The 22720-nt window shown below is 43.7% G+C and overlaps 1 protein-coding gene across 1 annotated transcript in view; it reads right to left on the minus strand.

Annotated features, from left to right (window-relative positions):
* LOC126365977 (uncharacterized) overlaps positions 1-22720 on the minus strand; it is a 349876-nt gene that overhangs the window by 14588 nt on the left and 312568 nt on the right. The window lies entirely within an intron of this gene.

The raw sequence follows: 22720 nt of genomic DNA on the forward strand, positions 1-22720 counted from the left end.
AATGATATTCTGTGTAGCCGTGAGTGCATTATGTCGAAGCTAAATGACTTCGATAACAGCAACCAGCTACTTTTTACAATGCTGTTTCTTTATTCAAATAGCGCCGTTACCGGTTTCGAATCGACAGGTTCATCTTCAGACGGCCAATTCACGTTAAGATACATTTTACATTAGCTTTCGTTATTTGTTTACCCAACTGACGAAATTTCCTTGTTGTGGTGGTTCCGAAGAAAAAACCGTGCCATTATGTTCCAGTGCAGACTGCTTGTGATCTGTATCAAGTACACTACTGGCCACTAAAATTGCTACACCAAGAAGAAATGCAGATGAACGGGCATTCATTGGAAAAACATTTTATACTAGAACTGACATGTGATTACATTTTCACGCAATTTGGGTGCATATATCCTGAGAAATCAGTACCCAGAACAACCACCTCTGGCCATAATAACGGCCTTGATACGCCTGGGCATTGAGTCAAACAGAGCTTGGATGGCGTGTACAGGTACAGCTGCCCATGCAGCTTCAACACGATACCATAGTTAATCAAGAGTAGTGCCTGGCGTATTGTGACGAGCCAGTTGCTCGGCCACCACTGACTAGACGTTTTCAATTGGTGAGAGATCTGGAGAATGTGCTGGCCAGGGCAGCAGTCGAACATTTTCTGTATCCAGAAAGGCCCGTACGGGACCTGCAACATGCGGTCGTGCATTATCCTGCTGAAATGTAGGGTTTCGCAGGAATCGAGTGAAGGGTAGAGCCACGGGTCGTAACACATCTGAAATGTAAAGTCCACGGTTTAAAGCCCCGTCAATGTGAACAAGAAGTGACCGAGATTTGTAACCAAAGGCACCCCCTACCATTACGCCAGGTGATACGCCAGTATGGCGATGACAATTACATGCTTCCAATGTGCGTTCACCGCGATGTCGCCAAACACGGATGCGACCGTCATGATGCTGTAAACAGAACCTGGATTCATCCGCAAAAATGATGTGCCATTCGTGCACCCAGGTTCGTCGTTAAGTGTACCATCGCAGGCCCTCCTGTCTGTGATGCAGCGTCAAGGGTAACCGCAGCCATGGTCTCCGAACTGATAGTCCATGCTGCTGCAAACGTCGTCGAACTGTTCGTGCAGTTTGTTGTTGTCTTACCAACGTCCCAACCTGTTGGCTCAGGGATCGAGAAGTGGCTGCACGATCCGTTACAGCCATGCGGATAAGATGCCTGTCATCTCGACTGCTAGTGGTACGAGGCCGTTGGATCCAGCACGGCGTTCCGTATTACCCTCCTGAACCCACCGATTCCACATTCTGCTAACAGTCATTGGACCTCGACCAACGCGACCAGCAATATCGGGATACGATAACCGCAATCGCGACAGGCTACAATCCGACCTTTATCAAAGTCGGAAACGTGATGGTACGCATTTCTCCTCCTTAGACGAGGCAACAACGTTTCACCAGGCAACGCCGGTCAACTGCTGTTTGTGTATGAGAAATCGGTTGGAAACTTTCCTCATGTCAGCACGTTGTAGGTGTCGTCATCGGAGTCAACCTTGTGTGAATGCTCTGAAAAGCTAATCATTTGCATATCACAGCATCTTCTTCCTGTCGGTTAAAATTCGCGTCTGTAGCACGTCATCTTCGTGGTGTAGCAATTTTAATGGCCTGTAGTGTACATACTTAAAATAATGCAAGTCACATGATTTGATGCTGAGGTCTCAGAAGAGAATATGAAGGTATTGGGAAAGTAGCTCAACAATACTGGCTTGCATGAGAGTGGAGACAGAATTTCTGATATGCTAAGGTAGTACTGCTGACTTCCGAAACACAGGAGAAGGTAATGTCAGTGTTATGCCAAGTGAAATCAAACATATTCGCTTAGAGCTTAAAATAATGATAATATGTCTGATTATGTACAAGGGGAAGCACACTACAAGCAACTAGGGACAGAAGCTGCAAACTAGATGAGGGGGGCCACCGTGCGAGCTACCACCTCGTACAACGCGACACCTCTGAGCCGTGGGATGGACGAGTCCTTGAACGGCCGGGGCCAGTCATAAAAGAAATCTTTATTCGTCTGGTCATGAATATTCAGGCGGCTGCGCGAGTCAAATGTCTTTACAAAGTCTGCCCTGCGCAGGTGGCAATGGGATCGCGACCCACGTGTGGCATACGTCACCGCAGCTTATAGCATACGGTGCGCTACCTTCTCATTTCTGTCGTCTAATGTAGGCTGTCGCGCTTGTCTGGTCTGTATCTATTGGCGTTCCCGTGCCATATTTCCGTTTTTCCAGGTTTCAACGCCTAGGCATGGTATCTTTATGCAGCACATTTGACATCCAACTCATCAGGGTAGAACACTGAAGTTGTGTTACATCGAACCACTCTGTTTCAGAAAAAAAAGACTAGGAATGAAGGTTATGAGGTAGAACAAAAATGATCTAAATCTAAGGTGTTAAAGGAAATCAACTGTTGTGAATAAGTTTTTGTTCGAACACAACGCTAGACCGAGCGATGTGGCGCAGTGGTTAGCACACTGGACTCGCATTCGGAAGGACGACGGTTCAAACCCACGTCCGGCCATCCTGATTTAGGTTTTCCGTGATTTCGCTTCAAGTAAATGCCGGGATTATTCCTTTTAAAAATGGTTCCCCTGAAAGTGCACGGCTGACTTCCTTCCCGAATCCCATGAGACCGATGTCCTCGCTGTTTGGTTCCCAACGCCAACAACAGTTTAAACGTAAATATGAGCAAACACACAATTAGTTATTCAAGACGGGCTACTTACGATACTCTGCGTAAATACTTGCCAAATGTCATTTGGCCAACATATCGCAGCGTAGGTAACACTAGTAACTTATTTTCATAGATCCTAAACTAGTCTTAACGCTGGTGGACTCTCGTCTCACTATACCGAAGAGCGGCATTCATTAGGTTCCACAACTGAAGCATAAGTGGACGCTTTCAATTTTGAATTGGCGTTGTCTCGTAATGACAAGAGGAAAAAGATGGCACCCAGGGCTGGGGTCTACAGGGCAACCTCATTGGCGATTCAGGCCGATCCTATTTTGGTTAAACACGCTTGGCAAGTATACAGATCTACAGCGTCAGCCTCGTTCTTTTTTCATCTAATCTTGTACGCGTATTTTCCGGCGGACCACGTTCACCGTAAACGGCTCGTCCGCCACCGCCGTGTTTACTTATTTTGACGAAATTTGTCACATAGTGAAGACATGTCGAAGACTAAACAAAACAGACGGACACTTATAACGTGGTACAGTTCCTTACTGATTCGAAGAATTTATATTTTGTGATACGATGGCAGTTTTCCGCGTTTTCCGCATCCTGTACAGTACGCACATTTTTCTTTGTGTTTTGAATTCATAATTCCGAATTTAAATATAATTTCTAGCTGCTTTCTGTCACTGCCAACCCTAACAGACAAACTGTGCTCTCTACAGTAGTGTCCATTGATAAATGTCCAGTTTCAGTTTGCTGATACGTAACTTATGAAAATTAGTACGCGGATGGTTCAGGAAGTATGGTAACCACTCCTCTGCAGAAGGCTGATTCAGGAAATCTAAGAGTAAGGGACTGGTACAAATTACTTTTCCATTTAATCAATCTGTCCAAAACCATAGTACTTTAGGTCCAGTTCCTCAGATGCTTCTTTAATTGTCCTAAGAGATGACAATAGCCATGTACGAAATCTGGGCTGTATAGAAAGTATTTCAATACATTCCATCAAAGACGCCGGGCCAAGTCACCCGTAACCGAGGCCGTATGCGGTCGGGCGTTGTCGCGCAATACCCCCTCATTTTGAAAAGATGTCGGTCGTTTCTCCCGAAACAGTTGCAGCATGACGCTAAGTAACCCCCCCCCCCCCCACACACACACACACAGACACAGCCTCTCATGGGCGAGAAAATCAATCGCCGGCCTATGTGACCGAGCGGTTCTAGGCGCTTCAGTCCGGAATCACGCGGCTGCTACGGTCGCAGGTCCAAATCCTGCCTCGTGCATGGATGTGTCTGATGTCCTTACGTTAGTTAGGTTTAAGTAGTTCTAGGTCTAGGGGACTCATGACCTCAGATGTTAAGTCCCATACTGCTTAGAGCCATTCGAATCGAGAAAATAAGTCAACAACATATCCTGCATGCTCAAAAAGAATGGTCGTAACTTTCTTCGCGGATACCTTTGTTTTGAAATACTTGCTGGAGGTGGTTCCATAATAGTTTCTTCGTATCAGGTGTCAAATTACGTATCTGTGTTTCGTTCCATGTGACATGTGCCCGATGCAGCATTCTCTTTGCTTTATTCTGATCTCACAGTTGCCACAGCGCGGAAGACACCTAACCGAGTCCATTGTGTTGAGCAAGATATTCACTGCACTGGCAAAGGATATGTTGAGTTTGTGTGCACTGTGCCTCACACGAACGCGACGATCGGCTTTAAACAGTCCTTCGACACGGCACACGTTTACACCTGGGGTGAACGTGCTTGTCCGCTCTGACCTTTGCTCATCTCGCACATCTGTTTTACCTCTATTCAAAATCGACGCTGCCAAACCACTGCTGTTTTCGTGGCGATTAATTTCAACACAGAACGTTTTCTTATTACACTAAATACTGACGCTGTACCCGTCAACGCTTCCATCTGAAAACTATTACCGAGCGCAACGGCAAAACTACCTTCATCTACCGGGGGCGTTTGAAACCTTTAGTTATCTCTTCTATCTCGAGATGGAATTTAATTCACGCGAGGTATTTATAATCCGCGAGAGCTCTTTTTTTTCCCTTACTTATTGAATCACCGTCATACCATTATCGACCCTGTCAAGATGACAATATCAGATTCGATTATAGGGAACGCTACAGCGTCCGTTTACTAAATGTGTTCCTTCGGCTTGGGTACGGAGTTCAAAGCTACTTGGTGATACGTGTCATATACACTATTGGCCATTAAAACTGCTACACCAAGAAGAAATGTTGATGATAAACGGGTATTCATTGGACAAATATATTATAATAGAACTGACATGTGATTACATTTTCACGCAATTTGGGTGCATATATCCTGAGAAATCAGTACCCAGAGCAACCACCTCTGGCCATAATAACGGCCTTGATACGTCTGGGCATTGAGTCAAACAGAGCTTGGATGGCGTGTACAGGTACAGCTGCCCATGCAGCTTCAACACGATACCACAGTTCGTCGAGAGTAGTGACTGGCGTATTGTGACGAGCCAATTGCTCGGCCACCACTGACCAGACGTTTTCAATTCGTGAGAGATCTGGAGAATGTGCTGGCCAGAGCAGCAGTCTAACATTTTCTGTATCCAGAAAGGCCCGTACAGGACCTGCGACATGCAGTCGTGCATTATCCTGCTGAAATGTAGGGTTTCGCAGGAATCGAGTGAAGGGTAGAGCCACGGGTCTTAACACATCTGAAATGTAGCGTCCACGGTTTAAAGCGCCGTCAATGTGAACAAGAAGTGACCGAGACGTGTAACCAATGGCACCCCCTACCATTACGCCGGGTGATACGCCAGTATGGCGATGACAAATACATGCTTCCAATGTGCGTTCACCGCGATGTCGCCAAACACGGATGCGACCATCATGATGCTGTAAACAGAACCTGGATTCATCCGAAAAAATGACGTTGTGCCATTCGTGCACCCGGGTTCGTCGTTAAGTGCACCATCGCAGGCCCTCCTGTCTGTGATGCAGCGTCAAGGGTAACCGCAGCCATGGTCTCCGAACTGATAGTCCATGCTGCTGCAAACGTCGTCGAACTGTTCGTGCAGATTGTTGTTGTCTTGCCAACGTCCCAGCCTGTTGGCTCAGGGATCGAGAAGTGGCTCTACGATCCGTTACAGCCATGCGGATAAGATGCCTGTCATCTCGACTGCTAGTGGTACGAGGCCGTTGGATCCAGCACGGCGTTCCGTATTACCCTCCTGAACCCACCGATTCCATATTCTGCTAACAGTCATTGGACCTCGACCAACGCGACCAGCAATGTCGCGATACGATAAACTGCAATCGCGATAGGCTACAATCCGACCTTTATCAAAGTCGGAAACGTGATGTTACGCATTTTTCTTCCTTACACGAGGCAACAACGTTTCACCAGGCAACGCCGGTCATCTGCTGTTTGCGTATGAGAAATTGGTTGGAATCTTTCCTCATGTCAGCACATTGTAGGTGTCGCCACCGGCGCCAACCCTGTGTGAATGCTCTGAAAAGCTGATCATTTGCATATCACAGCATCTTCTTCCTATCGGTTAAATTTCACGTCTGTAGCACGTCATCTTTGTGGTGCAGCAGTTTTAATTGCCAATAGTGTATAATTTTGGTACCTGGATCGATTGTGAACGAGCAGCGATGTTGTAAGCTGCATCGCAGAAGTTAAGCTAGTGTCGCTGACTTGCGCGAGGGCGCAATGTTAAGCTTTGGTTGAGTGAGGCAGTAAAAGTTTCTTTTGTGTGTGTGTGTGTGTGTGTGTGTGTGTGTGTGTGTGTGTGTGTGTTAAACTGAAGCTGACTACGTTTAGCTGTGTTAGAGCGAGGAAGCAATGGTAACATTACATCTGAGATTTAAAATCTCATGTTATCAATGAATTTTTATTGTGAAGGAGGTGGTCTTTTGGAATATAAGGTAAAGATAATAATTATGTTCCTTTTTTTTTTTTACTATTGCTGCGTCACCGAACTAAGTTGATTATTGTACTGAAAGTTGCTAGATTTGAGAGATAGGAAAGTGTAGTTTTTGGATGTTAAGAAGTTCATTAAATTTAAAATCTACCTTGGGCATTTTTTCCACAATATGCAAAAACTTAGTGTTGTCATTTATGCGCCTATTTTATTTTCTTACCAACCTTTCTCTTACAATTTTTTTAATGGCTCATCCAACCAAGCGTGTTCGAAAAACAGTCGATTTGCACTTAACAGAGAACTCATTGTACCTCTCGAGTGTCTCTGTGTAGATATTGTAGTTTGCAGCTTTAGCATAGCAGTAATGCAACGCATTATCCACACTTGCGCAGAACAGAGGTAAGGAGAAAATATTTTAATTTTTTTTTTATTTATTCAATCAGGGCCAACTTATTCAGATACAGTTTTTTGATCAATTTTGCAAAACCAATTACTGTGGGTTTGATGTCAAAGTTCTTTATTCAGACAGTTTATACTTGTCAAAATTCTTGCAGTCAGATTGCTAACTTTCGCAGTATGAAAGACTTCCCTTTTCGTTGAATTACTACTGCAGTGCGGCCATTCACTTTACGACTGTATTAGTTTTATTGCGACACTTCATTTATTATCACAGCTCAGAGCTTACAATCAAATCAGGAACAGAGTGCTTCAGTCCATATTTTTATTTACTTAGGTAACTTTCATTTGGTAGAGAGTCCACTCCACGAAGCGATGAGACTTCCTTGCTCTTCCTCCACCTTTCCCTCCCTCCGCATCTAAAGCCCAGCTAATGATACGCAGGTGAAACCAACTCTTATACCCATTTCAGCATCCAATTTCCGAATAATAAACCAGAATGAGATCTCGCCTCCCACCTAACATCACAGTCACCTCTTACACTGACAATATTTTTAACACTTTACTCAAGATTTGCACTTTATTTGTTTATTCTTACTCTTTTACTTCACAGTAAATTATCTGTCTTTCAGACCGGCAGTTCAGTAAATGAAATAAAAAATAAATCACGTGGCGTCTCGAGTGGCTCAGCTGCAAAACTTGCTCACAGCTTTCGCTTTCACGACAACTTATAGTATCCAGATGATGCACGAACAGTGGAAGTGGCGCATAAATGACTCGTTTAATACGGGTAGCTGTGTCGCTCCAGAATCCTGTTGAAATGATGGGCCTACAATGCTAGCGTTCGCTGTACACGTGGAAAAAGAACGCATATCACTCTTCTTCCAACAACGTTGGAGTGGCCGCGTGATTTGAGGTGCCATGTCAGAGACTACGTGGCTTCTCCCGCCGGAGGTTCGAGTCCTCCCTCGGTCATGGGTGTGTGTGTTGTTCTTAGCATTAGTTAGTTTAAGTAGAGTGTAGGCTTGGGGACCTCAGCAGTTTGGTCCATTAGGAATTCACACATATTTGAACATTTTGTATCTATGGGAACCGCTTAACACAAAACACAATCTCTCTGGAGCCAGCTCTCCAAGTTCAGTAGTGATTGTTACGAGAGCAGTACACGTAATACGCAAAAAGAAACTTGTTGCTGGACTGGTTATTTAAGCAGGTGCCAGCTTTGGCCCATGATCTTGAAATATGAGTGGAGACATCCACCAGCCATGCACAGCACAGTTACGGATGATAGGTCTGACAACGTTACATTTTTCGTACACTTTTTGTTCCATGTTTACTTCTGTGTGCCTGTAGACAGGCGCCTACCATAGGCAGCGCATCCTCTAGCAGTAAAGTCCAGAAGAAACTTTCGTAGCGACAAATATTTCTGGGGGGAAGCAGATTATATTCCCGTTTCAAAGGCATCGTCAAACGTTGTAAGGTATCGCACGCTTTGATGTTGGACTCTTGAGGGTGAGGCAAACAAGAAGAATCCCCAACTTACGCAACATTTAGATTTCATACTAGCATCTACGACAGTAATGTTAGATAGTAAGAAGGTTAAAGCATGGATTAAGTCAAATGTTCATATTTCTACTAGTACGAGACACCCTCTTCACCTTAGAATAGATTACTCATTTAAACAAGAACATGAGAAGTACGGGAAGAGTTCATAGTCTTGCAGACAGTGACTGCTGTCTCAGTTAGAAACAGAGTCCTAAGTCTAATCAGTCAAACCATCATTCTCCTAGAGTGGTAAAGGAAATAAGAGAAACCGAGTATCAGTATCGAAAATCGAGGTGTTATATTCGCTGTTAACAGATATGTCACTTGTTTTGACGTGTTTGGAAATATCAAACTTCATTTTAAAGTACACGCCGTATTACGGCTTGAATCGTACTCGCCCATGACTCTGGGCGCAGCCTTTGCTTTGGCAGAATGTAATAGACGACGCACCACCAAGGAACTATACGAATAGGACGGAAATCGGTAGATGCGATGAATATGTACAGACAAACAAATGATGACAATTTCAGAAAAACTGGAAGATTAATTCACGAGAAGGAGCTTCACTTATTGAGCAAGTCAATAATGCATTCGTCAGCCGCTGGTCCTTATGCAAGTAGTTACTCGGCGTGGCGCTGACAGTTATTGCAAGTCCTCCAGAGGCACATAGCGCTAAATTCTGCCCAACTGGGAAGTTCCATCATCAAAATCCTCAGCTGAGTGGAGCACTCTGCCCATAATGCTCCAAACGTTCTCTATCGGAGAGAGATCCGGCGATCTTGCTGGACAAAGTAGGGTTTGGTAACGGTGAAGACACAATGTAAGAAACTCTCGTGGTTTGCGGGCGGGCATTATCTAGCTGATATGTAAGCTCGGGATGACTTCCTATGAATGGCAACTAAACGGGCCGTAGACTGTCGTCGATGTACCGCTGTGTTACAAGGGTTACGCGGATGACAACCAAAGGGGTCTTGCTATGAAATGGCACACCACACCATCACTCCTGGTAGCCGGGCCGTGTGAGTCACGCTATCTGGAGCGTCTCCAGACACTTCTTTGCTGGTCATTTGGACTCAGTTCGAAGCGGGACTCATCACTGAAGACAATTCTACTCAAGTTACAAAGATTCCAGGCCGCAGAGGTGTCTGGAGTCACCGTGGACAGCGGTTGGATACCATCTTGACTGTCGCCCGCCATACGGCACGAGAATTGCGATAGACGGTCTGCCCCCTTTTGGTTGTCATTCGCGCCCCCTTACAGCACAGCAGTACGTCGATATTCTACGGCCCGTTTTGTGGTCTTTAACGGCACGCCATCCTGGGCTTACATTTCAGCAAGATAATTACCCTCCGCACACGGCAAGAGTTTCTACAGGTTGTCTTCGTACTTGCCAAATCCTACCTTGCTGAGCAAGATTGTCGGCTCTCCGTAATTGAGAACGCTTCGAGCATTATGGGCAGAACCCTACAACTAGTTCTGTATTACGAGGAGCTAATGCGCCAACTGGAAAATTTCGCACGATATCTCTCAGGAGGACATCCAACAACTATATAAATCGAAGGGCTGAAGATGGACCAATGCATTACTGACTTGCTCAACTTGTGAAGCTGCTGCTCATGAGTAAATCATCCAATATTTCCAAAAAATTTTAATCATTTGTGTGTCTTACTTGGATCTATCGATTTCCGTCCCATTCGGATAATTTCTTCTTTAAACAGGTCGTGTTATAAAATGAGTAAAGTACCTGCTACACTGATTGAACGGAACGAAAGAAAAAACGAAGTAACAATGGGATTTATCGTTCCGCTGTCCACAAGGTCATTAGTGACGGAGTACAAGCTCCGATTTGGTAAGTAAATAATCCGTACTCTTTCACAGGTACGATCCAAGCATTCGACATAACCGATTTATGGAAGTAGGGAAACTAATATGGGTGACAAGACTGAGTTTTGTACAGCCGCCCTTTCGAATACGAGTCGATGCATGGAAAATTACTTCCCCATATTCAAGATTTTGCAGCACTAGACTTGGAATCCAATCTTCAACAAGACAGAGAAAATTGAGCGAGTGCCATGATGTTCGCGTGGGGTTTGAACAATAATGTGATCACTGCAGCATCTCGCTGCTTCCAGCACGGAGTAACCATAATCTGTAACTGTTGTAGCCTACTAACAGCACTAAGATGACAATACCAAGAGGGCAAATACCGAAAAAATGAAACAATTTAGGCCGTTTATTGCGAGTAAACAAAATTTATATTAATGGATCTCTCTGCCACTATCTAGGAAGAACGTGCTGTGCCAGCGCATAACCAGCCGTTTCCCAATTATTCCTGTCTGATGTGGAACAGGAAAAAAATTAAATCCATAACTAACTTGCACGTTCATCCGAACACCTCCGTTTGCTAAGCGTGTCTTAACCCCAGCATTTTCCACACAGTATGTTGTTCAGATTAGTGCTTTACATTTCACTCCTTTCTACTCTCACTCCGACACTACAGGTAAAATACATGGGACTGTCACGAACCAGCGATCCAGAAAACTATTGATTTTGCAATGAATCATTTCAGCTGTCTCCTCATATCAGCTCCTTCAAATTCTCACTGCACCCTTCATTGCGCTAGGGGTGCCTTATCCTAGCTCAACGATGTACTTTTTTTTTTTAAGAGGATTCGAACTCTATTGAATGATGGGATGTAGTTACAAAGGGCTTATCAGTCCAAAGAGTAAAAGATTTTCTCAACGCTTGTAGGATGATGTGTTAAAAAGTGACGGACCAAGGATACAGGCACAGAGCAGCCACATTTGCGGACAGTGAGATATCAGTTTCATGGACAGTTTATATAACGTTCTCTGTTTACAGGTAACACAAGAGAGAGTTTCTTTCTACGTCTACATCTACGCGATTACTCTGCTATTCACAATAAAGTGCCTGGCAGAGGGTTCAAAGAACCACCTTCAAGCTGTCTCTCTACCCCCACTCTCGAAAGGCACGCGGGAAAAACGAGCACTTAAATTTTTCTGTGCGAGCCCTGATTCCTCTTATTTTATCATGGGGATCATTTCTCCCTATGTAGGTGGGTGCCAACAAAATGTTTTCGCAATCAGAGGAGATAACTGGTGATTGAAATTTCATGAGAAGATCCAGTCGCAACGAAAAACGCCTTTGTTTTACAGAAAGCCACACCAACTCACATATCATTTCTATGGCACTATCTTCCCTGTTTCGCGATAGTACAAAACGAGCCGCCCTTCTTTGAACTCTTTCGATGTCATCCGTCAGTCCCGCCTGAAGCTGATCCCACACTGCGCAGCAGTACTCCAGAATAGGGCAGACAAGCGTGGTGTAAGCAGTCTCTTTAGTAGACCTGTTGCACCTTCTAAGTGTTCTGCCAATGTATCGCAGTCTTTGGTTTGCTCTACCCGCAACATTATCATGTGATAGTTCCAGTTTAGGTTATTTGTAATTGTAATCCCTAAGTATTTAGTTGAAGTTATAGCCTTAAGGTTTGTGTGACTTATCGTATAATCGAAATTTAGCAGATTTCTTTTAATACTCATGTGAATAACTTCACACTTATCTTTATTCAGGGTCAATTGACACTTTTCGCACCATACAGATATCTTATCTAAATCATTTTGCAATTCTTTTTGGTCATCTGATGTCTTCACAATACTGTAAATGACAGCATCATCCGCAGACAATCTGAGACGGCTACTCAGATTGTCTCCTACGTTGTAAATATACACCAGGAACAATAGAGGGCCTATAAAACTTCCTTGAAAAATGCCGGATATTATTTCTGTTTTACTAAATCACTTTCCGTCTATTACTATGAACTGTGACCTTTCTGACAGGAAATCACAAATCTAGTCACACAACTGAGGTGATATTCCATAGGCACGCAATTTGGTTAGAAGGCGCTTGTGAGGAACGGTGTCGAAAGCCTTCTGGAAATCTAAAAATATGGAATCCAAAAATATGGAATCAATATGACATCCCCTGTCGATTGCACTCAAGTTGCGTTTCGCAAGAGCGAAATTTTTCTGAATCCGTGCCGACTATGAGCCAATAAATCTTTTTCTTCCAGGTACTTCATAATTTTTGAACACAGTATATGTTCCAAAACCCTACTGCAAATCGACGTTAGTGATATGGGCCTGTAATTCAGCGGATTACTCCTATTTCCCTTTTTGGGTATTGGTGTGACTTGAGCAGTTTTCCAGTCTTTAGGTACGGAACTTTCTGCGAGCGAGCGGTTGTATATAATTGCTAAATATGGAGCTATTGTATCAGCATACTCTGAAAGGAACCTGACTGGTATTCAATCTGGACCAGAGGCCTTCCGTTTATTAAGTGATTTCAGTTGCTCTGCTACACCCAGGACATCTACATCAATGTTTATCGTCTTGGCAGTTGTTCTTGATTGGAATTCAAGAATATTTACTTGGTCTTCTTTGGTGAAGGAGTCTCGGAAAACCGTGTTTAATAACTCTGCTTTAGTGGCACTGTCGTCAGTGACTTCACCGGTGTTATCGCGCAGTGAAGGTATTGATTGCGTCTTTTCACTTGTGTGCTTTATGTATCACGAGAATTTATTTGGGTTTTCTGCCAGATTCCGAGACAGGTTTTTGTTGTGGAAATTATTAAAAGCATCTCGCTTTGAAGTACGCGCTATATTTCGAACTTCTGAAAACTTTGCCAATCTTGCGTTCTTTTAAATTTGGCATGCTTTTTTCGTTGCTTCTGCAACAGCGATCTGACCTGCTTTTGTCTACCATGGGGATCAGTACCATCACTTATTAATTTATTTGATATGTATCTCTCAACTGCCGTCGATACTATCTCTCTGAAATTATTCCACATCTTTTCTACGCTTACGCGATCAGCTCGGAAGGAGTGAAGATTGTCTCTTAAAAAGGCTTTAAGAGCATTTTTATCAGCTCTTTTTAAATAGATGTACTTTGTAATTCTTTTGGATGGTTGTAGGAGTTATAGTATTCAGCCTAGCAGCTACTTCCTTGTGGTCGCTAATCCCAGTATTTGTCACGATACTCACTATTTCTCCACGATTATTTGTTGCTAAAGGGTCAAGTATATTTTCGCAACCATTTACGCTTCAGGTGGGCTCATGAACTAATTGTTCCAAATAATTTTTAGAGAAAGCATTCAGTAAAGTTTCGGATGACGTTTCATGCCTGCCGCCGGCTTTAATAGTATAATTTTTCCAGCATATTGTGGGTAGATTGAAGTTATCACCGAATATAATTGTAGGAGTGGCGTACCTATCTGAAATGAGACTCAAGTTTTCTTTGAACTGTTCAGCAACTATATCTTCTGAGTCGGGGGTCGGTAAAACGACCCAATTAATAGTTTAGTCCGGTTGTCTACCCTTTCTGAACACTTTTAGGTTGTTTGAAAAAATTTCGGTTGAACTTATTTCCGGAATTCGTCATTTTCCCGTACGTATAACTATTTGAGCTTCAGTGCTTTCTATTAGGGCTTGGAGCTCTGGTTCAGCTAAGATAATTTACAACTACAATAGCGATCGTTTCTACAACTACCTTACTGTGTTTTACCTGTCGCCTTTTAGACGGACGCCCTTTCTGTGGTTTCCTGAGACCCTCTAACCTAAAAAGAAAGAACTTTCGTTGAACCGAATAACGCTATTGTGCACAAGGTCAATGAGTCACGTAACGTGCTGACTGCCTGATAGATGATGAATAAAGCTACGTTTAAGCGGTGGTACAAATTCCTCTCCTCTAGGCTTATCTCCCTAGGGGTAAGATAGATACTGCCAACAGGAAAATTAAAGAGACCTTCCGAGAAAAGAGAGCCACTTATATGAATATCAAGAGCTCAGATGGAAACCCTGTTCTAAACAAAGAAGGGAAAGCAGAAAGATGGAAGGAGTATATAGGTCTGTACAAGGGCGATGTACTTGAGGACAATATTATGGAAAAGGAAGACGATGTAGATGAAGATAAAGATGAAATGGGAGATACGATACTGCGTGAAGAGTTTGACAGAGCACTGAAAGACCTGAGTCGAAACAAGGCCCCGGGAGTAGACAACATTTGATTGGAACTACTGACCGCTTTGGGAGAGCCAGTCCTGACAAAACTCTACCACCTGGTGAGCAAGATATTTGAGACAGGTGAAATACCCTCCAAGAAGAATATAATAACTCCTATCCCACAGAAAGCAGGTGTTGAGAGATGTGAAAATTACCGAACTATCAGTTTAATAAGTCACAGCTGCAAAATACTAACGCGAATTCTTTACAGACGAATGGAAAAACTGGTAGAAGCCGACCTCGACGAGGATCAGTTTGGATTCCGCAGAAATGTTGGAACACGTTAGGTAATACTGACCCTACGACCTATCTCAGAAAATAGATTAAGGAAAGTCAAACCTACATTTCTAGCATTTTTAGACTTAGAGAAAGCTTTTGACAATGTTGACTGGAATACTCTTTTCCAAATTTTAAAGGTGGCAGGGGTAAAATACAGGGAGCGAAAGGCTATTTACAATTTGTACAGAAACCAGATGGCAGTTATAAGAGTCGAGGGGCATGAAAGGGAAGCAGTCGTTGGGAAGGGAGTGAGACAGGGTTGTAGCCTCTCCCTGATGTTATTCAATCTGTATATTGAGCAAGCAGTAAAGGAAACAAAAGAAAAATTCGGAGTACGTATTAAAATCCATGGAGAAGAAATAAAAATGTTGAGGTTCGCGATGACATCGTAATTCTGTCAGAGACAGCAAAATACTTGGAAGAGCAGTTGAACGGAATGGACAGTGTCTTGAAAGGAGGATATAAGATGAACATCAACAAAAGCAAAACGAGGATAATGGAATGTAGTCGAATTAAGTCGGGTGATGCTGAGGGAATTAGATTATGAAATGAGACAAAGTAGTAAAGGAGTTTTGCTATTTGGGGAGCAAAATAACTGAGGATGGTCGAAGTAGAGAGGATATAAAACGCAGACTGGCAATGGCAAGGAAAGCGTTTCTTAAGAAGAGAAATTTGTTAACATCGAGTATTGATTTAAGTGTCAGGAAGTCGTTTCCGTAAGTATTTGTATGGAGTGTAGCCATGTATGGAAGTGAAACATGGACGATAAATAGTTTGGACAAGAAGAGAATAGCAACTTTCGAAATGTGGTGCTACAGAAGAATGCTGAAGATTAGATGGGTAGACCACGTAACTAATGAGGAGGTATTGAATAGAATTGGGGAGAAGAGAAGTTTGTGGCACAACTTGACTAGAAGAAGGGACCGGTTGGTAGGACATCTTCTGAGGCATCAAGGGATCACAAATTTAGCGTTGGAGGGCAGTTTGCATGGTAAAAATCGTAGAGGGTGACCAAGAGATGAATACTCTAAGCAGATTCAGAAGGAGGTAGGTTGCGGTAGGTACTGGGAGATGATGAAGCTTGCACAGGATATAGTAGCATGTAGAGCTGCATCAAACCAGTCTCAGGACTGAAAACAACAACACTGTTTAAGTCGCTAGTTAATCCCGGCCCCCTCTTCGTCCGACATGCGGCGCAGAGTCTCGCCGGTCGCCGCCCTAGATAGCTGATTAACGAGTCCGTCACAGATCGCTCCCCGCTGGCAATACCTGCAGGGCGCTCCAGTTTCACGGAACATTAGGGGTCGCGGCGTATCTCCGGGCGAGGATAAGATTACCTCGAACCAGGCCGTCCGCCTGGTCTGTTTTCCACGCCGTCCTGTGTCTGACTTGCTGCTGGCCTATGCAGGTACCCTTATTTATTTATCAAAGGAAAGCACATCTACGAATGAGAGAGAGAGAGAGAGAGAGAGAGAGAGAGAGAGAGAGAGAGAGAGAGAGCGAGAGACTACGGCTGCTCAAAAGACACAACAGAGACGTACGGAGCAACTCGCCTTCTATAGTGACGAACTTGTTAAGAAGTTGAAAGCTGCGTTTGATGTCAAACCTTAATAGGACGAATACGTGAGTAGCGCAAAGGAAGGAATATTTGGATAGAACGAGGTCATATGACACAGTACGAGCTTGCATTGTAGAAGAATCGGGACGGAAACAGGCAGTGTGTTCTTATCAACAGCATCATCCCGATGTCGGGGTTAAGCAACTTAAGGAAACCAGTGGCAACCTAAAATTGGACGGTCACACGGGGCTGCGAACCGCCGTCCTCCCGATGCGAGTCCAGTCCACTGCGCCACATCTGTGCGTATTACGCTGAAATTCTCTATTTTATTTACTTATTTAGTCGTTCAGCTTCACAGAAGCCCATTTAACTCTCTCAAGGATTTTTTGAATTATATTTCGAAAAGAAGTTACGAAAGGTCGGGAAGTTCTACACAACTACACCAATTTTTTCTAGCAACTGCAGTGTTGCAATTGGGAAACTTCGCGAGACCATTAGACATCTCTCCACTCAACGTACCACACAACAGAAGATATGACGTCTCCGAACACACACCACTTTCAATGCAATTAATGAAGATAGACATCGTCTACGTTACTGCTTACATGTATCTGGATTACCCATTTAGACCTTTGTTTCACGTCACCTCAGATCAATTACTGTGAAGTTTTAAGTGAATCTTCGTCCTGCTAAAGGACTGTGATTCGCTAGACAGGGTCCGTCTTCTTTCATTCCACAATGTTTCAGAACACTAGCTGTCCAACGGGTAGCGTCTGTGGAGAGTCACATAGCGCTCATCTCCTAGACCCCGAACGTGAATCCTCCTACATGGACCAATTTAGTTCCTTACCCTGTTCAATATTGGCGCGAGCTGTGCTGCATGCAATGTAGAGTAGCAGCTGGCGTAGTTGCGAGTCGCCGGTTCACATACCGTCATGCGTTTGTATTTTGTTTTCTGGAAGATTCTCCCTGTTTTTTCTGCTTTCACGAATATTCCGGAATATTTTATGCTTGTATACATAGCAGAACCCACTGCCAAGGAAGAAGTTCTATCTGTTCGATGCTATCCGTAATAAACGTGTTTTCAGTCCGTCATTGATGGCCCACGCTTTCGGTATTCGACCTGATTGGTTAAGAAGTGAAAATATGACAGCTTTCTAGCGAAGCTAAAACCTTCGAACTGACTGAACGAGTCATAGGCCTCTGCTTCTAACGGCTGTTCGAATTTCTCTTAGTGTTCGAGAGCTGTCTTCCGTAGCAGGAACCTGGCTTCGATAGAATAGTCCATACTCTATCGTGACGTACGCAGAGGCTGTTCTTTATATTCTTGTATGTGTAGCTAACGCGATATATATGACGATTGTCTTTTTCACACTTGCAAGCCTAATGAATATTTAATTAGTTTTTCAGTTTACATGTGATAAGATCTATTAAAATTGCAGAAATTTCCAGCGGTGCACAAAGAAGTAAATCCTAAACAGTTTCTGTAACTGATTACTAAAGTGCTTAGTTAGGGAGGCGAGACATACAAATCACTTTTAAAGGCGTTCATTATTATACGATCTGACATATAGGACAGCCAAAAGATGGAATCAGAGTGATTTTGTATGCAGATTTCCCTGGATTCCGGCTCGTTTCCTGTCCCCAGGCTATATTCAAAATGGAAAGTAATTTCATGTGATAGTGTGCAGTGTACGCCCAACACGGTGTCGTTGCGACATGACGATTACATGCCTAAACGATTTAGGGCTAATCCTGAGATATCTGAAAAACTCAAGGGAAACAGTTGCGTCAAACAGAACGGAAAGAGGGCAAGGTACAGACAGTGGGATGAAATACAGGTATTTCCCTAAAGAGCTTTGTCTACCTATATGAGGAACTCTACGAAGAAGTGAAGACTACGACCGCAGATAAGCTGATCTCTTCACGTCAAACGTGAAAGAACGCCTTGTCTAATAGTGCAACGGAAAAAAAAGAAAAATTACACAGTATCATATCCAGTAAGAGCAAAACCTTCATGGGGTGTTATACTGGGCCCAGTACATCGAGGCCGTGTTCTTCATTCATTGCACAACAGCGGTAGCGTTGCTGACACTTGACCACGGGCCCGGGGTTCGATTCCCGGCAGGGTCGGGGATTTTTGCTCGCTCGAGACTGATTCTGTTGGCCGTCCTAGTAGTCATTTCAGCGCCATCGACGCCGGTAAAGATCCTTGGGTAACACAACAGATACTGAATTTACCTGATGAAAGCAGAAAGTATAAAAATTCAGTAAATGAAGCAGGCGAACAGGAATACAAACGTCTAAAAAATGAGTTTGACAGGTAGTGCAAGATGGCTAGGTTGGAATAGCTAGATTAGAAATGCAAGACTTTAGAGGCATGTATCACGAGGCGAAAGATAGATACTGCCTACAGGAAAATTAAAGAGGCATTTGGTGAAAACAGAAGCAGTTGTAAGAGTATCAAAAGTTCAGATGGAAAACCAATTCTAAGCAAAGAAGGGAAAGCAGAAAGGTGGAAGGAGTATACAGATAGTCTATACAAGAGAGATGTACTTGAGGACAATATTATGGACATGGAGGAGGATGTAGAAGAAGTTGAGATGGAAGATATGATACTGCATGAAGAGTTCGACAAAGCACTGAAAAAGTCAAAACAAGGAACCGGGAATAGACAACATTCCATTAGTACTACTGATAGCCTTGGGAGAGCTAGCTGCGACAAAATTTTTCCATCTGTTGAGCAAGATGTATGAGACAGGCTAAACACTTTCAGACTTCAAGAATAATGTAATTTCAATTCCAAAAAAATAAGCTGTTGACAGGTGTGAAAATTACCGAATTATTTGCTTAATGAGTCAAGGTTGAAAAACACTAACACGTATTCTTTACAGAAGAATGGAAAACTGATAAAAGCCGACCTCGGGGAAGATCAGTTTGGATTTCAGAGAAATGTAGAAACACACGAGGCAGTATTGACCCTACGACTTCTCATAGAAGATAGGTTAACGAAAGGACGAGCCTACATTTATAGAATTTGTATGCTTAAAGGAAGATTTTGGTCGATGTTGATTGGAAAACACTCTGAAATAATGAGGGTAGCAGGGATAAAATGCAGGGAGCGAAAGGCTATTTACAGCTTGTACAGAAACCAGATGGCGGTTATAAGAGCTGAGAGAGATGAAGAGGGAGACAGGGTTGTTGCTTATCCCTGATGTTATTCAATCTGTATATTGTACACGCAGTAAAGGAAACTAAAGAAAATTTGGAGTAGGAGTTAAAATCCAGGGAAAAGAAATAAAAGCTTTGAGGTTTGCCGACTACATTGCAATTCTGTCAGAGACAGCAAAGGACTCTTGGAAGAGCAGTATCTTGGAAGGAAGATATAAGATGTAAATCAGCATAAGCAAAACGAGGATAACGGAATATAGTCGAATTAAATCAGGTAAAGCTGAGGGAGTTAGATTAGAGAGTGAGACACGAAGCACTAGATGAGTTTTGCTGTTTGGGCAGCAAAATAACTGACGACGGTCAAAGCAGAGAGCATATAAAATTTAGAATGGCAATGGCAAGAAAAGCATTTCTAAAGAAGAGAAATTTACTAACATCGAGTATAGGTTGAAGAGTCAGGAAGTCCTTTTCTGAAGGTATTTGTATGGAGTGTAGCCATGTATGGAAGTGAAAGACGGACAGTAATCAGTTTAGACAAGAATAGAATTTGGGAGACGAGGAATTTGTGGTAGAACTTGACTAGAAGAAGGGATCGGTTGATAGGACACGTTCTGAGGCGTCAAGGGATCACCAGTGTAGTACTGGAGGGAAGCGAGGAGTAAAAATCGTAGAGGGAGGCCAAGAGATGAATACAGCAAGCAGATTCAGAAGGATTGCAGGTTGCAATAGTTACTCGTGGATGAAGAGGTTTGCGCAGGATAATCTTCGGGCTGAAGACATCATCATCATCATCATCATCGACCATGGCCGCACAAACCTGGGGAATGCTGTTCCGGAAGGAAGGTCATCGACATCGACCACGAAGTATAATGTCCGCGAATTCGAGGGAAAACACTCGAGAGGAACTGGAGTTCCCAACAACGAGGACGTTCAAACAGCGCTACTTTAATGGCTCCGCGACCACGTTTACAGACACTTTATGACTATTCTCAGAAATGCTGTCACGTATCCATGTAGCGTAAGTGTAATGGAGCACTCATTAGAAGTTACTTTGCTCATTGTAATGAAATGTATGTTTAGTAAGTCCTGTCCTAGTTTACACATTTGCCGGCGAGGTAGAAGACTGTATGTAGCAGTGTTCAGACGATTCAGGATTTCTTCAACACTCGCTCAAAATTATCGGAGGCAGAAGTAGCCCGAAATAGATCCACTTCACTCCAGGCGCACAAATGCACTGCGAATAGTATTGTGGGGCGCGCCGGGAGGGGTTGGGGGGGGGGGGGGGGGGATGTGATTCGAACGTTCACAATGACGTCATTCTATTACATCTACCTTTTGGCCCGAAACGTGTACTTTGTAACAACAGAAGCTTCGCGGCAGAAGTTGACTGCCTCGACTGTGGCCTCAAGCTGTGAATCTGCAAACCTTTCCCAGCAGCAGCGGAGTTTTAGTGCAGACGAGGTGGGTATCCGCCTCTCGGCTGTGGCGCCAGTGTTGTCTCGATGTCTTCGGTGCCTGCCGGCTCCGTTTCGCGGATGGAGGCCGCTAGCGGCACACAGGGTCATTGTCTCCTGCACTCCGGAACGCAATTTTCTGCTTCCACTGTAATATGCGGGGCGCCGCGGGCCCGCTGCTAGACAGCAACCGAGCACATTCAGTTTATTCCTGGGCTATGTGTGTCAGGGCGCAATTTAAGCGGTTTTCTTTCGTAACATTACTTCGATCTACATCTTTACCCAGCAAGACACCTTATGCTCTATGGCGAAGAATATTTTGTGTACTACTGTCGCATTCTGGATTTTGTTTTCCTGTGGCGAATGATGAGCAGAAAGAAAGATTGTTAGCAGACCTCCGTAGGACTTCGAATCTCTAACGTTAACTTCATGGTCTCTTCACGAGATGTACGTAAGAGGAAGCACTGCATTGGTTGACTCTGCAAGGAGGATACGCTCTCGTGATTTTAACGGTAAAGGCTTTCGTTCTGAGGCGGCTGGCTGATTTGGTGAAGGCAACTAGCAACGCACGCGTGATGCAGGGTACGCTGTCTATTTGTAGCATCGTACCCAGGGCTGGTCGCGGTCCTCTGGTTTGGAGCAGAGTGGAAGGCCTAACCAGAGGCTCAGACGAGTCTGCGACGGTATCGGACGCATATACCCCTACCTCCGCCATCAGCTGCAGAATTGTAGGGTTTTATTTAATAGGTCAGGCGTGCACTACACGTAGGAAGCGGAGGAAGAAGATGTGGAGAACAAATGGAAAACATTTAAAGGCATCGTTCAATATGCCCTAGATAAGTCTGTTCCAAGTAAGGTTTAAAGGGATAGGGAAGATCCACCACGGTTTAATAGCCGTGTTTGAAAAGCGTTCCGTAAACAAAGAGCACTTCATCCCAGATTCAAGATAAGTAACCACCTAGCTGACAAACAAAAACTGAACAACGAGAAAATGAGCGTAAGGAGAACAATGAGAGAATCGTTCAATTATTGAAAGTAAGGCGTTGTCAACCGGCCTGAGTAAAAACACTAAGAGATTTTGGTCGTATGTAAAATCAGTAAGTGGGGCAAAATCATCTATTCAGTGACCACACCGGCACCGAAATGGAAGGTAACAGAGAGAAGGCCGAAATACTGAATTCGGTCTTCCGAAGTTGTTTCACTGCGGAATATCGTGACACTCCCTCCTTTTAATCGTCCTACGAACATCTAAACGGCAGATATTGAGATAACCGATCGCGGAATTGAAAAGCAGCTACAATCGCTTAGTAGCGAAAAGGCTTCAGGACCAGATGGGATACCTATAAGATTCTATAAGATTATGCGAAAGAACTTTCTCCCCTTCTAGCAGTAATTTATCGTAGATCGTTTGAGCAACTAAAAGTACCTAGCGACTGAAAAAAAGCAAAGTCATTTCCGTTTTTAAGAAAGGGCGTATGACTGATCCACACAATCATAGTCCTATATCGTTGACGTCAATCTGTTGAGTTTTTGGAACATGTTTTATGCTCAAGAATTATGACGTTTTTGAAAAATGAA

This window comes from Schistocerca gregaria, chromosome 4 (genome assembly GCF_023897955.1).
Source record: "Schistocerca gregaria isolate iqSchGreg1 chromosome 4, iqSchGreg1.2, whole genome shotgun sequence".
NCBI classification, from domain to species: domain Eukaryota; kingdom Metazoa; phylum Arthropoda; class Insecta; order Orthoptera; family Acrididae; genus Schistocerca; species Schistocerca gregaria.